The sequence below is a fragment of the Equus caballus genome, chromosome 1 (genome assembly GCF_041296265.1).
Source record: "Equus caballus isolate H_3958 breed thoroughbred chromosome 1, TB-T2T, whole genome shotgun sequence".
Lineage (NCBI taxonomy): Eukaryota > Metazoa > Chordata > Mammalia > Perissodactyla > Equidae > Equus > Equus caballus.
This window is the reverse complement of record NC_091684.1, coordinates 172,213,780-172,225,130: the sequence shown is the minus strand read 5'-3', so window position 1 is coordinate 172,225,130 and position 11,351 is coordinate 172,213,780.

Here is an 11,351-nt window from a genome sequence, read left to right as displayed (position 1 = left end):
GCTCTGAATGGAGGTATTAGGTCAGAGGATTCTTCAAGTTCCAGCCCTGGAGAAGGATGGGTGTAGGAACTAGTAAAAAGCCTTCCATCACCATGAGAGTGAGTTCCTTGAAAGCAGGAACTGTGTCCTCTCCATATTCCCTGTAGAGAACACAAATTAAGACTCAAATGAAGTTCTGAGTATAACTTATTGAAGCTGTGGTTCTTACTTTCAAGTTTTTTTTATTTTTTAATCCATTGTGCTAGGTGATTCACAAAACATTGTTAATCCTCACAACAACACTGTGAAGTAAGTGCCATACTTACTTCCAAAGTACTTGTGAGGAAAGTGATGCTCACAAAGTTGATAGAAAATGCCCATTGTTACACAGCCAGCAAGTGGCAAAACCATAAGAAACCTTCACTCTTTCCAGTGTCATGTCTCTTTTCAGATAGAGAGACACGTAAGAACTGTGATTATGGAAAGACCCTGCAGTGATCTTCTGAGGAAATAAAATCTCCCACCAATCCAGCACACCTCTTCACAAAGAAAGAAAAAGAAATAAAACAGTTTTATTATTGAATAAGCATTAAACTGGGATACAATGTGCATGACAGGCAATTTGTTTCAGATTGCAGAGAAAGAAAGAAATTTTACCCCTTTATATATCCAAAAAGATACATTTTCTCCTTGCATACATTTTTATCAAGATAAACAATAACTAGTCCTCAAGTAGAAAGATTTGACAGCACCATTTATCACAGTTCCTCCTTAGTTTATCTGGTACTTGGTGTAGCCACTTGTGTGTGTTAAGGGTCTTAAGGAAAAATTTCCTATATCTTTATGATAGGAGGCAAGTTTGCAACTCAGAGCAAGGTGTCCTCTGAGTTCAGGCTCCTCACCTCCCATGGAGACTAGAGACAGGGGCTCTATCCTCCTTGATGATTACATTCAAAGAGATGGCTAACAGGTGCTTAAGAAAAACAATCCTAGATGGTAGACTGGCAAGAGGCTTATTTACTTTTTTTTTTAAAGATTTGTGTACATCTCAAAGGGACACAGAAAAAATTCATGATTACAAGTTTTCTGAAGTAAATACTTTAAGAAAAGGGAGAGGAGAGTGTCTCTCTCTTTTTACACGAGGGAGAATTAAAATTTATTTTTTCTTATTTTGAATTTATATTTGCTGTTATAATCTTTGAAAGGAAGGAGTTCCATGAGACAAAATTTTAAGGAGATGCCTTTGGAGTAGGTTATTTGGGTAATATAAAGTTAAAAACAAGGAAAAAATAACCTTTGGAATCTAAAAGTGAGAAAAATGTAAGACTAGTTATTAATTATTTGCATAGAAATTTATATTGTCTATGGTTAAAAGACTTAGGATCAAACACTGAATTACACAGTGTCTCATGAGTGTAAGAAGTTGATGGAAATTTTAAAATGAGGCCTTTCTGAATGAAAGATGAAGATTTTTTTCTTAACAAAAATATTATGGGGAAGAGTAATGTCAGCATCATGGCAGAGTGAGCTTGCCCAGAACTCTCTCCCCTCCAGCATACAACAAAAAGGAGCAAACATATTCCGACAGAAAATATCCTAATAGCACAGGAATCCTTAGAGAGTCATGGCAGCCGAATGACAGAGGGTGGAGAGGCTGCAGTGCCTCTCGGAGGAGCTGGAACAGGGTAAGAGAGAACTTTGCTACCTCCCCTAAAGACTAGGATCACTGTTGGGGGAAGCTCAGTGGGGGAAGGAGTGGGGTAGGGGTTGCGTGTACACAAGATCACCCAGGACTCCCTAGCACCCTTGCGGCCTAGAGGGAAGCCCTCTAACGGGGTGAAAGCCTTCACGGGGAGTGACCTCATCAAGTGAAAACCCCCGGTTACCAGATAGCAAGAGCTTATTGGGAAACCAGGGACTGCATGAAAGAGAAATCCCCCCTCACCCCCACTGTGCCTCGCCATCTGTACAGAAGGCAGAGGGCTCAGAATATGCGACTCTCGACCCCCATCCAGTGGTGACAGGCTGTAACTGCAATCGAATAATATCACAATGGGAAAAACCCTTTCTTCCAATGTCAATTGGTTCATCAAAACTCCTGACGAGAGAGAACACAAATACCCAGAATTCTGTCCTGAGGACTCATAAATGAGTAAACTAAATGACTATGAATTCAGAAGAGCTATTCGCAAAAAACTCAATAAGGTAAAAGAGAATATAGAGAAACAATTCAATGAGTTCAGGAGCTACTTCACAAAAGAGATTGAAACTATAAAGAAGACTCAATAAGAAATACTAGAGATGAAAGACACAATGGAAGAGATAAAACAAAATACAGATTCCCTGAATGTTCATGTGGACATCACAGAGGAGCAAATCAGCATAATCGAAGACAGACATGTTGAATGGCTCCAGACAGAGGAAGAGAGAGAACTGAGACTAAAAAGAAATGGAGAAAGTCCACAAGAAATATACAACTCAATGAGGAAATGCAACGTAAGAATTATAGATATCCAAGAAAGTGAAGAGGCAAATGGATCAGAAAGCATGCTCAAAGAAATAATAACAGAGAACTTCCCAAATCTAGGGAATGAGAAGGAAATGTGTGTGGAAGAAGGTTTCAGATCTCCTAGATTTGTCAATGTAAAAAAACCTACTGCAAGGCGTATAGTAGTAAAACCGGCAAAAATGAATGACAAAGAAAGAATACTCAGGGCAGCAAAGCAGAAGAAAATAACCTACAAAGGAAACCCTATCAGACTTTCAGCAGATTTCTCTGCAGAAACCTTATAAGCTAGGAGAGATTGGAATGACATATTCAAAACTTTAAAAGATAAAAATCTTCAGCCAAGAATACTCTATCCAGCAAAAATGTCCTTCAGATATGAGGGAGAAATTAAATCTTTCCCAGACAAACAAAAGCTAAGGGACTTCATAGCCATGAGACGCCCCCCCCCCCCCCTCCAAGAAATCCTCAAGAAGGCCCTCATACCTGAAAAAAGAAAAAAAGGGAGAAGGGGTCACAAAACACAGAGTAAGGAGACAAATAGGAAGAATCAGAATAGGATATTCAACTATAGCATTAGGGTAAAGGGAAGGAAAACACCAAAAACAAAGACAATCTTGTCACTTTAAACACAAACTCATAAGAGAAGTTGGAATAAGATATGAGAATAATAACTTAGGAGGAAAGGGACTGAATCAGTTTAGGCCAAGGAAATAAGAAGCCATCAGAAAATGGACTGTGTTATTCACGAGATTCTGAATACAAACTTCAGGGTAGCCACTAAACTAAAAAGCAGAACAGAGACACAAAAAATAAATAAAGAAAAAGCAAAGAAACACGGCAGAAGAAACTACAGAAGTCAATGGGTAGATCAAAACACACAGAATGAGAAACAAAGGAAATGCAGGAAAACCAGAAAACAAGTGACAGAATGACAGCATTAAACCCTCATATATCAATAATCACCCTAAATATAAACGGATTGAACTCTCCAATAAAAAGACACAGAGTGGCAAGATGGATTAAAGAACAAAATCCAACAATGTTGCCTCCAGGAAACACGTCTCAGCTCCAATGACAAATACAGTCTCAGAGTGAAGGGGCGGAAGACAATACTCCAAACTAACAGCAAACAAAAGAAATCAGGTGTCGCAATACTTATGTCAGACAAAGTAGATTTCACGATAAGGCAGGTAAAGAGAGACAAAGAGGGGCAATATATAATGATCAAAGGGACACTGCATCAAGAAGAAATAATACTTATAAATATCTATGCACTCAACACAGGAGCACCAAAGTGCATAAAGCAACTATTGACAAATCTAAAAGAAGATATCAAAAATAACACAATAATAGTAGGGGACCTTAACACCCCACTCGAATCATTGGACAGATCATCCAGACAGAAAATTAACAAGGAAACAGTGGAATTAAACAAAAAAGCTCAAACATTTGGAATTAATAGACATATATAGAGCACTCCATCCAGCCTTGTGGGAAACAAGGCAAGCCTCTATAAATTTAAAAAGATTGAAATAATAACAAGCATCTTCTCTGATCATAATGCTATAAAGCTAGAAATTAATTACAAGAAAAAAGCTGAGAAAGGGACAAAGATGTGGAGACTAAACAATATGCCACTGAACAAGCAATGACACTTACAACATCCACACCACAATCAGCCAGGGTAGTCCCAATAGTTTGTATGGCAGGTGGGAGTGCTGATTGTCCGGGTCTGAGGCAAAGCATCCTTTCCTCAGGGAGACTTCCAATTATTCTGTGCCTGTGACTCCCTTTTATCCCCAGGTTTCTCTGGGTTTCAACTCAGGGTTTCAGACGTTTGGATATTTTGAGTTATCTCTTCTAGTTCCCATGAATGGGGTGTTTTATCTTTTTTGTTCCCACAGATGGGATGTTTCTAAAGCCCTGTCGGGTGCACATCGGGGTGGCCAGCCCAGACAAGGAACATGATGCAGGACATATTTTTTGTAACTTGTGTCTTAGAGTCAAGGCTGAAGTGGCCATCTTTGGCCCCGAGCCCAGACACATTACTTTGTGTGGGGCCCAGGCCCAGTGTCCTTGGAAGGTGGGGGGTTCAATAAGCTCTGTACAAAACCCCCAAAGAATCCATTGGAAAACTTAGAATTAATCAACAACTACAGCAAAGTTGCAGGGTATAAAATCAACTTACATAAATCAGTAGCATTTCTATACTCTAATATCAAAGTAACAGAAAAAGAATTCAAGAGCACAGTACCATTCACAATCTCAACAAAAAGAATAAAATACCTTGGGGTGAATTTAACTAAGGAAGTGAAAGACCTATACAATGAAAACTATAAGACTTTCCTGAAAGAAATTGACAACGACATAAAGGAATGGAAAGACATTCCAAACACAAGGATTAGAAGAATAAGCATAATTAAAATGTTCATACTACCTAAAGCAATCTACAGATTCAACTCAATCCCAATCAGAATCCCAGTGAGATTCTTTACAGAAATAGAACAAAGAATCCTAATATTCATATGGGGCAACAAAAGACCCCGAATTGCTAAAGCAATCCTGAGAAAAAAGAAAAAAGCTGGAGGCACCACAATCTCTGACTTCAAAACATACTACAAAGCTAGAGTAATCAAAACAGCATGGTACTGGTACAAAAACAGGTGCACAGATCAATGGAACAGAATTGAAAGCCCAGAAGTAAAACCACACATCTCTGGACAGCTAATCTTTTACAAAGGAGCTGAGGGCATACAATGGAGAAAAGAAAGTCTCTTCAACAAAGGGTCCTGGGAAAATTGGACAGCCAAATGTAAAAGAATAAAAATTGACCATTCTTTTTCACTATTCACAAAAATAAATTCAAAATGGATCAAAGACCTAAATGTGAGACCTGAAAGTATAAGGCTTCTAGAAGAAAATATAGGCAGTACACTCTTTGACATCAGTATTAAAAGGATCTTTTTGGACACCCTGTCTTCTCAGACAAGAGAAACAATAGAAAGAATAAACAAATGGGATTTCATCAGACTAAAGAGCTTCTTCAAGGCAAGGGAAAACAGGATTGCAACAAAAAATCAACCCACCAATTGGGAAAAAACATTTGCAAGTCATACATCCAACAAAGGGTTAATCTCCATACTATATAAAGAACTCACACACTTCAACAACAAAAAATCAAACAACTCTATCAAAAAAATGGGCAAGGGACATAAACAGACATTTCGCCAAAGAAGATGTATGGATGGCCAATAGGCACATGAGAAGATGCTCATCATCACTGATCATCAGGGAAATGCAAATCAAAACTACACTAAGATATCACCTTACACCCATTAGAATGGCAAAAATAACCAAAACAAAAAATAACAAATGTTGGAGAGGTTGTGGAGAAAAAGGAACCCTCATACACTGCTGGTGGGAATGCAAACTGGTGCAGCCACTATGGAAAACAGTATGAAATTTTCTCAAAAAATTAAAAATAGAAATACCATATGACCCAGCCACCACACTACTGGGTATCTATCCAAAGAACTTCAAATCAGCAATTCCAGAAGTCCCATGCCACCCCTATGTTCACTGCAACATTATTTACAATAGCCAAGACCTGGAAGCAACCTAAGAGCCCATTAAGTGATGATTGGATGAAGAAGATATGGGGTACATATATGTGTGTGTGTATATATATATATATATATATATAATGTGTATATATATATATAATGTGTATATATATATATATAATGTGTATATATATATATAATGTGTATATATATATATATATAATGGAATACTACTCAGCCATAAAAAAGGATAAAATCATCCCATTCACAACAACATGGATGCAACTTGAGGGTATTATGTTAAGTGAAATAAGCCAGATTGAGAAAGACAATCTTTGTATGACTCCACTCATATGTGGAAGTTAAACATGTAGACAAAGAGAACAGATTAGTGGCTACCAGGGGAAAGGCGGGGTGGGGGTGGGCAGAAAGGGTGAAGTAGTGCACCTACAACACGACTGAAAAACAATAATGTACAAATGAAATTTCACAAGGTTGTAAACTTTCATAATCTCAATAAAAAGTTAAAAAAATATTATGGGAACATTAATCTTCAAAAAATACATCTGATCAATTTAAATGCAGGTCCCTTCTTTATATAAACACAACACTGTGTGTGTGCCTTTTTTTCTACGCTTACAGACACAAAAAATCACAAATCCATTTTAGATCAATTCTACCACAGTGTTGTGTTTAGCTGCAAGTAACAAAAACTCAACAAAATAATGGTTTATTAAAATCTTTCATGAATAAATAAATCTGGGGGAGGGATTTGACTCGGCATTTGGAGGATGATCACACATGGGACTGAGGAGGGGGTTCTGCTGCTGCTTCCCTTTACAGTAAAATCGTCACTTCCATGTTCCAGCAAGAATAAAGTGGGAAAAGGGACACGGAAAATGCAGCGCCTGTACCAGAAGAGCAAAAACATCACAGAATATCCCCAGCAGGTTTCTAATTAGTTATCATTTGTCAGAACTGCTCTACATGCAACCCCTAGTTGTAAGAAAGGATGTGTAGTGTTTTGTTTTTTTTTAAGCTGGGGATATAGTCTCGCATATCAAAATCTAGAGTTCTGTTAATCAGGAAGCAGAAGAGAATGGTGATTAGGTTGTCAACTCACAGTGTCTGCCTTCCTGACTACTAAAGTGGGGATTCAGAATATGAGGCAGAGGTTAACTCATTGCTTCTTGAGGAGTCATTGGAAATTTCACAGTAGGGATAATATTTATTTAGAGGCATTAATAATATTATTTACATGGGCATTTATAGAGTACATATGTTGTAACTGAGACTTCATATAATTTTGTATATTTTATCTCACTTAATTCATAGCAACTCAGCAACATAACTGTTCCTATAACATGTATTTATGAGTAAGCTTAGATGAAGATAAAGAAGTGTCCAAGGAACAGAGCTAGAAAGTCGCGAACACAGGATTTGAACCCGGGTTATTTGGATTCTAAAACCCATGTGCTTTGTGTTATATCATCTTGTGTTAGAGAACAAATAGGAATTCTTCAAGTGTAAAAACGGGCCAGTGGAAGGCCTGCCAGGTGGAGGGAACTCTGAAAGTCTATCTTCTTCAGCCTTGAAAATTGCAGATTATTGATACCTGCCGTTCAAAGTCTAATCCCCAAGCAAATCCTATGTGGATACAGGCTATTGTAGTTAATGTTTAAGCAGTTTCAGAATCACCAACTGGGGATATCACTTTGGAATCACAGTTGGATGTTATTGAAATACACTTTGGGCATCTTTCTGTCCAAAAAATGTAGCAACATTCTTCCAATTATTTTTCGCTATACTCCACTTTAGTAGACTGGGAACATAGCAGTTTCATCAACTCCAGAGATCTAGAATAAAGCTGGGAAGTCATCCATTTCTGACCCCTTGTATGAACCATTCCTGGCTGTGGTCTTTAGGAAAATGGAATGGACAATCAGAACTATGATGCACTGTGTAATATCTTCCATACGTCCCTCCATATCAAGTCACTTCATCACACCACTGCCTACACTGGCGGACTGTAGACACACACCTTTAGTGGTTCAAACAGTGAGCTACATTTCCAGAAGTTTGTCTGATAACAGAGGGATCTTTTTTTTTTTATTGAGTTATTGATAGGTTACAATCTTGTGAAATTTCAGTTGTACATTAATGTTTGTCAGTCATGTTGTAGGTGCACCACTTCACCCCCTGCGCCCACCCCCCACCCCACCTTTCCCCTGGTATCCACTAAACTGTTCTTAGTCCATAATTTTAAATTCCTCATATGAGTGGAGTCATACACAGATTATCCTTCTCTCGTTGGCTTATTTCACTTAACATAATTCTCTCAAGGTCCATCCATGTTATTGCAAATGGAATGATTTTGTTCTGTTTTGCAGCTGAGTAGTATTCCATTGTATATATGTACCACATCTTCTTTATCCATTTGTCTCTTGCTGGACACTTAGGTTGCTTCCATGTCTTGGCTATTGTAAAAAGTGCTGCAATAAACATTGGGATGCATAGGACTTTTGGGATTGCTGACTTCAAGCTCTTTGGATAAATACCCAGTAGTGGGATGGCTGGATCGTATGGTAGTTCTATTTTTAATTTTTTGAGGAATCTCCATGCTGTTTTCCATAGTGGCTGCACCAGTTTGCATTCCCACCAGCAGTGTATGAGGGTTCCTTTTTCTCCGCAACCTCTCCAACATTTGTTGCTATTAGTTTTAGATATTTTTGTCATTCTAACGGGTGTAAGGTGATATCTCAGTGTAGTTTTGATTTGCATTTCCCTGAATGATGATGAGCATCTTTTCATGTGCCTATTGGCCATCCGTATATCTTCTTTGGAGAAATGTCTGTTCATGTCTCCAGCCCATTTTCTGATTGGGTTGTTTGATGTTTTGTTGTCGAATTGCGAGAGTTCTTTATATATTATGGATATTAAGCCTTTGTCAGGTATATGACTTGCAAATATTTTTTCCCAGTTAGTGGGGTTTTTTTTTGTTTCAATCCTGTTTTCATTTGCCTTGAAGAAGCTCTTTAATCTGATGAAGTCCCATTTGTTTATTCTTTCTATTGTTTCCCTTCTCTGAGAAGGCATGGTGTCCGAAAAGATCCTTTTAATACTGATGTCAAAGAGTGTACTGCCTACGTTTTCTTCCAGAAGCCTTATGGTTTCAGGTCTCACTTTAGGTCTTTGATCCATTTTGAGTTTATTTTGGAGAATGGTGGAAAAGAATGGTCAATTTTCATTCTTTTACATGTGGCTTTCCAGTTTTCCCAGCACCATTTGTTGAAGAGACTTTCTTTTCTCCATTGTATGCCCTCAGCTCCTTTGTCAAAGATAAGTTATCCATAGATGTGTGGTTTTATTGCTGGGCTTTCAATTCTGTTCCATTGATCTGTGCACCTGGATAACAGAGGGATCTTGTTCTCTAGCGTGTGTGGGAAATTTTCTGGAAAAGCATCGGAAATGGTTCTATGAGGGTCTGAGGTTGTTATCATTGTTCACATCAAGAGGGACGTGAGGAGGAGCTGGAAGAATGTAGCAGCAGTGTGACTGGGGGCCTGCAGCAGGCTGTGGCTGCAGGCAGCAGGTACCCTAGGAGCACTCTTGTCCTACACAGAATTAGAAGCCTGCATCCCCAGGGTGGGCTGCAGTGATGAGCAGGGAGCTGTCCTTTCTTTCCTTACCAAACTGAGTCCTTAGTCTCTTCTGCTCCTTTGGTTCTTCACTCTTATCTAATGTCATCCAGAGGACAGGATCTTCTCTAGGCTCCTTTCTATGCCATTGAAAGCTGGGAAAAATGCTTGAGGAGTTGCAGTAGGCAATGAAATTTTCTCCCTCCTGGATGTTTAGAAACCAAGGACTCTGCTCCAGCTGCTCGGTGCTTTCCCCTGTTTAGAAACACAGAAGACACTGGGAAAGGGAATTAGGGACTTTTCACAACCTGAAATGATTTTTCCTCCTTCCTTCCTCCCCTCCCCTCTCCAGCTCTCTCTCTTTCTTGCTTCCTTCTTTAACTCTTACTTTCACTCTTTACTATAAAATAAACAGCCCTCAAGGATTTTCCTTCTCCTTAGGAATTCCTGTTAATGTAATTGGGATCTTCTCAAACTCACATGGCAATTGAATCCAAACGATCAACACCAAAAATTTCAGGAGCATGTTTTCTTCCTGTCACATGGTGGCTCTCGTCACTGACTTTAGCTGCCCTTGGAATGTCCCCTCCTGAAAGAAGCTTTTTTGGGCTACAGTAACACTTGCCACCCACTTTGATCAGAGTAAAGAGGCAGAGGCCTCTGTGTGGCAGGCAATTGAATCAGTCACCCTCCACCCTCCCCTTCCTCAAACCTCCAACTCTGTCTTGACTCTGAGAAGCATTTTGCCTTTTGAAATACTCCCCTCCTGTGGACAGATAGAAAAGTGATTTCCTTTCAGTAATGCTTCTGTTTCTCCCAATTTCCTTTGGTATGCACAAATGTCAAGATTTAAGTAGAGTCTAACGACCTTATTCAGAAATAGAAAATAGATCTTAAAAATTGTTCATATTCAGCCAGAAAATAGAAGATAGAGGAAATCTCATTTCTGGTATCCTCAACAAGCATATTGAGCAGTACAATGTTGTAAACTGTATTTGCAAGTGTATATGTGTATTGTGTTGCATATGAAACTATGTTATATTTTCTTGGTAATATGGCATGGGTAAGAACCCTGTCAAAAACCTATTTTCACCAAATTAAAGATGCATGACTCTGCAGTATATTATTTAGCTTAGAATACTCTTCTGACATGTTATTGCCTTACTCTGCATTAGATCCCTGGTTCATGACTATCCAAGTCTTCAACATACCATATTGTGATTCTTGCTGAATTCACCTACAAGGTCTTTGACAAAAAGATTGTGCCACTTTCACTTTTGTGACCCTAGCAATTACTAGGCAGAAAAGCATTAATACATAGTTAAGAAATTACTGAATTAATGTACAAAAGTATGTGTGTTTGTGCATTAATATAGTGATTCATGTATATAGATACTGTGGTGTGGGTGCAGTGTGTATTCAAAGATCACAAAATCCTGGGTAAATGGCATCATGATTATTTTAGCTACTGCTCATTCTCATTAGTAAAGATAACCAGTGTTGGCCATGTGACTATTTGTCAATATGCCAAACGGGATAATGTTGATGACTATGTTTTTTCTTGTTAAAAATTTTAGCTCTGAGTAGAGTGTATGGGAATCCAGATTCCTCAGGTAGGGCTTAAAATGGATGGGTGTCTCTTAATCCTGTTGAGAACAATAA